The following is a 6,581-nucleotide window of genomic DNA, read 5'->3' as shown; positions in this document are numbered from 1 at the left end:
TGAATTTTCTTTCTGATATACCATTGGATTTGGTTAGCTAGTATTTTGTTAAGGATTTTAGCATCTATGTTTATCAGGGATATTGGTCTGTAGTTTTTTGTTGTCGTTATGTCCTTTTGTGGTTTTGGTATTAGAGTGATACTGGCTTCATATAATTATTTATGGAAGATTCTCTCTTTCTCTCTCTCTCTTTCAGTGTGAGTCTCATTCTATCGGCCAGGCTGGAGTTCAGTGGCATGATCTCTGCCCACTGCAACCTCCACCTTCCAGGTTCAAGCAATTGTCCTGCCTTAGCCTCCCAAGTAGCTAGGATTTTAGATGCCCACCACCACACCCAACTAGTTTTTGTATTTTTGGTAGAGATGGGATTTTACCATTTTGCCCAGGCTAGTCTTGAACTCCTGACCTCAAATGATCCACCTGCCTTGGCTTCCAAAAGTACTGGGATTACAGGTGTGAGCCACTGTGACCTGCTCCCTCTTTCTCTGTCTTTTGGAATAGTGTCAACAGGATTGATACCAATTCTTCTTTAATACCTCTTAGAATTCGACTGTGAATCCCACTGATCCTGGACTCATTTGTTGGTAACTTTTTATTACAGTTTCCATCTCATTGCTTGTTATTGGTCTGTTCAGGGTTTCTAATTCTTCCTGAATTAAAATAGGAGGGTTGTACCTTTTTGGGAATTGATCCATGTCCTCTAGGTTTTATAGTCTATGCACATGAAGTGTTCATAGAAGCCTTAAATGATCTTTTGTATTTCTGTGGTGTCAAGTGTATTATCTCCCATTTCATTTCTAATTGTGCTTATTTGGAGCTTTGCTATTCTTTTCTTGGTTAATCTTGCTAATGGTCTATTAATTTAATCTATCTTTTCAAAGAACCAGCTTTGTGTTTCATTTATCTTTTGTATTTTTGTTTGTTTGTTTCAATTTCATTTGCTTCTGCTCTGATCTTCGTTATTTTCTTTCTTCTGCTGGGTTTGGGTTTGGTTTTTCTTGTTTTTCTAGTTCCTTGAGGTGTGACCTTAGATTGTCTATTTGTGTTCAACAAAGCATACAAAAACAGGAAGTAGGGAAAGGACACCCTATTCAACAAGTGGTGTGGGGATAATTGGCAAGCCATGGGTAGGATAATGAAACTGGATCCTCATCTCCCACCTTATACAAAAATCAACTCAAGATGTATCAAGGACTTAAATCTAAGACCCAAAATTATGAAAATTCTAGAAGATAACATCGGAAAAACCCTTCCAGACATTGACTTAAGCAAGGATTTCATGACTAAGAGCCCAAAAGCAAATACAATAAAAACAAAGATAAACAGCTAGGCCTTAAACTGAAGAGCTTTTGCATGACAAAAGGAACACTCTGGAAGGTAAACAGACAACTCACAGAGTGGGAGAAAATCTTCACAATCTATACATCCAACAAAAGACTATTATCCAGAATCTACAAGGAACTCAAAGTAGCAAGAAAAAAAAACTCCTATCAAAAAGTGGGCTAAGGACATAAATTGACAATTCTCAAAAAAAAAAAAAAAAAAGATATACAAATGACCAACAAACATACGAAAAAATACTCAACATCACTGATGATCATGAAAATGCAAATAAAACCACAATGCAATACCACCTTACTACCTCAAAAATGGTCATAATCAAAAAATCAAAAAGTAGTAGGCATCGGTGTAGATGCAATGAAAAGGGAACACTTCTACACCACTGGTAGGAATGTAAACTAGTACAACCATTATGGAAAACAGCAGAAAGATTCCTTAAATAATTAAAAGTAGAACTACCATTTGACCTAGCAATCCCACTACTGGATACCTACCCAGAGGAAAAGAAGTCATTATACACAAAAGACACTTCACTTTCATGTTTATAGCAGCACAATGCACAATTACAAAAATATGGAACCAGCCCAAATGCCCATCAGTCTATAAGCTGTGGTATATATATGTACAGTGGAATACTACTCAGCCATAAAGAGGAATGAATGAATGGCATTCACAGCAACCTGGATAGGATTGGAGATGATTATTCTAAGAAGTAAAAGTAACTTAGGAATGGAAAACCAAACACTGCATGTTCTCACTTATAAGTGGGAGCAAGCTGTGAGGATGCAAAAGAATAAGAATGATACATTGGGCTTTGGGCACTCAGGGGGAAATGTGAGAAGTGGGTGAAAGAGAAAAGGCTACAAACTGGGTTCAGTATATACTGCTCAGGTGATGGATGCATAAAAAATCTCACACATCACCACTAAAGAACTTACTCATGTAACAAAATATCATCTGGTTACAAAAAAACCTATGGAAAAAAAAAATCTCAACATTTTATCTATAGTAGGATTGAGTCAATGAACATTATAATGATAATTTTACAGTACATATATTTTATATTATATAACATAATTTAATTACTTATTAATTTTTTGCATATAATTTATTCAGAAGTATTTCTGTTAGGTTAGTCATTTAATAAGTATAAAAGCAATCTGAGAAAAGCCTAAAGAAATAATAATGAACAATTATTGTCCTATAGAAAATCACATTTTATGAAAATCAGTTTCCATCCCTCTGATAATAAATTATTCTGAAAATTGTACACTTAAGACATAATCAATGCTTATTCATATTGTTTCAGTCTTCTTACCGTTATTTGTAAGTTGTATAAGACAGAAAAAAAATCTATTTGCTTATTGAAAGAATTAATTCTAGAACCTGAATTTATGCATTATCAAAGAATATCATCTTCACTTTTTCAGAACTGACTTCTAATTTCATGACATTATGAAATAGTATGGTACAATATACAGTGTTCTTAGAGTTAATTTTTTTTCTGATAACTCATTGAAATACAACTAAAATAACCAACATAATTCTAAATAAAACTTTTACTTTGATAGCTATTGTCTACATGAACCCACACAAATGTGAATTTTCTTTCCATAGGTTCTTGCAAATATACTAATATTTTTACTGAAGTGTATATACTGAACCATTTGTATCCTGCATTTTTAGAGAAAGGTACAGAAAATCCCAGTGATACAGTCAATCTCTACCGCAAAGAACAGGTAAAGCATAGTCTAAGAGTAGCTTGGTGTATCCATCTATTCTTGCTCTGATATAAAAAAAAATACCTGAGACTGGGTAATTTATAAAGAAAAGAGGTTTACTTGGCTCCTAGTTCATCAGTCTGTTACAGGAAGCACAGCGGCTTTTGCTTCTAGGGAGGCCTCAGGAAACTTACAATCATGGCGGAAGGCAAACGGGAAAAAGACACATCTTATGTGGCAGGAGCAGGTCCAAGATAGAGTGGGGAGGTGCCACCCACTTAAGCAACCAAGTCCCATGAGAACTCTATTACCAGAACAGCACCAAAGGGGAAAATTCACTGTCATGATCTCATCACCTTTCACCAGGCACCACCTCCAACATTGGTGATTACAATTCAACATGAGATTTGGGTGGGGACACAGATCCAAACGATGTCACTTGGATATGAGTAGAGTTCTTTGGTTACTGGTAACTGGAGGTGGACCTGAGCATCCCAAGAGAAAAGCTGACTGTTGAAATGGGACAAATCTGACTGGAAGTAATATATATCTTGTGGATATAACAATGAATTAAACATCTCTAAAAAACTATATTGAAAATGATTCGAAGATTTCTATAACATTTTAATTACACAACAATAGTTATTTGAATACTCACTGCCAATTATTTTTAGGTACATTGTATCTTTTGTTTCAGAAAATCATGTTTTTTTTTTTTTTTTTTTTAATGCTTCTTTTCTTTCCTTCTTTCTCTTACTTTCTTTTTTCTTTTTCAGATGACACGAGAACAATACATACTAGCAACCCAACAGAATAACCTGCCAAGGACTGAGAATGCACAACTTTATCCAGTGGGAATTTATGGATGGCGAAAGAGGTGCTTATACTTCTTTGTCCTTCTGCTGTTGGTTACCATGATAGTTAACTTAGCCATGACAATATGGATATTGAAAGTTATGAATTTCACTGTGGTAAGTACCACTATGATTTTACATCTTATTGCTCTTGGTTCAAAGACAATCTAGCTCTGTTACTTTAATTTTTTAATCAAAGGTTATTCATATCAATATTTACAAGTGTGTGTTTTTAAATCCCAAAGACAATAATATTTTATTTTAAGACTACATTCAGTAGGTTTAGTTCTGACACACATATGCTATTACTACCTGCCATTTAAGTGTGGGAAATTTAGATCACGAGACAGCATAGCACATTGATTCATTAGAATGTTTGAAGAGCACTTAATCAGTAAGTATGAATATTACTTACTGTGCCTTTAAATTTAAGAAATGAATCTGTTTTTAGAAGTGATATTTCACATTAAAATTAAAATTAATATTATAAATCATGTGCCTTTGAATTACTTCATTTAACACATATACCTCTATATCTCTGTATATCTGCTTTCTATGTAACATACTGCATGACTGAATCTAAAAGCCTGGAATTTCTCCTGAACTACATTGACTAATGCCTATAATTGCCATCAGATGGTGACCCTATTCTTTCATAGCACATCCCTCATAAATGGAAGATCAACTGGAAATTAAATCACTCTTTTCTAAAAATAACTAATTACAAAATGATTGTATAATGTATTAATGAAGTTTGCTGCAGTTTACTGAATGTTTATAATAAATTTATGAGCATGAGTTATCTGGGAAAATTCGGTGGCTTCAGCAAAGTCCAGTTTGGCTCATTTTATATTTTTTGACTGATGCCTTCAGTTTTTCTACTCTGCTTTTAGACCATTCTGCCTTTGCTTGGGGACCTCAGATATCTTCACATATAAGCAACTATCTTTCACTTGCTGACCAGACTGCTATTATTCTTTAGAACTCTGCATCCTCAGGAGTGAGTCTAAAGCTGGCTGTTTAACTTCACTGATATTCCTATACTGGGCTGTTTATGGGTTGTTTGTTTGTTTTTTAAACCCCACTCGGTATTGATTTAGCAAGAATCATCTCTTTCTGACTTCACTGACACCTAATTCTAACTCAGAAACAGAATCTCAAAAGAGAAAATGACTCTAGCTTCAGTCCGTGTTGTAAGGCGTCACAATTATGTGTGTAAGGAGCCTGCCTGGGCGGGAAGTTGGCCTAACCTTCCAGAGAAGAAACACTGTCACTGCGCACATCAAGATAAACCAGCATGTGCTGGTGGAGGGAAATGAGCCATAATTCCATTTTTTTCCAATAAATTATAATTTTGAAGAGTATTCACCAAATAAGAAACTAAAGGCAAAGAAAAGTTGGGCAGGTGTCAATGTTTTTGCAGAGTTAGAAAATAGTAACTGTTGCCTAGACATGGATACGTGTCCCAGGCCAGGGATCAAGGCATGAGTCCACTTGTGGGTAGCTAGAGGTTGAATTGAAGGCTAGTAGGTACATTCTCACTTATGAGATTCTCTGGGAATGCATCTGAATCACTTATTTGTCTAAAAGTTGGCTCACTTTGCCCTCTCATTTGGGAATATTTTGACACAAATATCAACAACTCTTGCCATCATGTTTATGTTCTCAGCTCTGCTCCTACCTTCTCTGCCTACTGTCTGGGTGCCCTTTAGGGGTCATTGATCATATGGTAGGAGCAATGTTTATGCTCCTGCACATTCTTTTGTGCTACTTTAAGTAGCAACAAGACTATCAGTTGCTGAAAACATTTTCAGCCTCATTTTTTAACTAAAAATTAATATTATAAAAGAGATAAAGCATATTCTTCAAATTTTGAAATTTCAGTAATACGATTTTCTCTATCAAAAGGCATCTTTCAAAAGCTCATGAATGATAGGACCAGGTCTCTCACTTCAGGGAGCATTGATTCCATCCAATGACTCAACCCCAGGAATTTTCAGGTTCAAGCCTTGTAAGCTTTTCAGGCATATTGAAATTAATTAGAAAAATATACTTAAATGTGTAATTACATGGCTACATGCATCAGACTCCCAATACTTTGCCCCATGCTGACACCAAGGCTGGATAAGCCATCCCTGGGAAATCATTGACACAGTCACCTGTGTCCTCAGGATCCTCATGGGCCCCAGGGTTCCTGTCACCCATGGAGCTATTTAATTTGAACCTCAGCTGGCCAGAATGTAAAATATAATGCAACATGGTCCTGGAGATAATTAAAAGGGATTGTTTCCATAGGACTGTTGGTATTTATTTATTTATTTATTTTACATTTTCCTTTGAGGCATGTCTTTTAAAAAATTATGTTTTGACCTCTTTATAATCAGAAGGAAAACTGTCCTTCCTTCAGGCACAAAACTTTTGCATGTAGCTGAAGTAAAATACACAGATAAAGTTTTCAGAAATGAATCACACTGTAAGGTAACACACTCTTTGTAAGATAACACACTTTCTAGCTCAATGTAGTCACTCGTAGTTTTTCAGAAATAATTCAGAATTCCTTATGTAGTTACAGACTTTAGCAATCCTGAATACTGGAGATCATGTTGTATATACTTGAAGGGTGTTAAATAATTTGTAATCCTCTTCCATCAGAGCAGTAAAATAA

The sequence above is a fragment of the Rhinopithecus bieti genome, unplaced genomic scaffold (assembly GCF_001698545.2).
Source record: "Rhinopithecus bieti isolate Rb0 unplaced genomic scaffold, ASM169854v2 scaffold_26397, whole genome shotgun sequence".
Taxonomy (NCBI): Eukaryota; Metazoa; Chordata; class Mammalia; order Primates; family Cercopithecidae; genus Rhinopithecus; species Rhinopithecus bieti.
Note: the sequence above shows the minus strand (reverse complement) of the source record.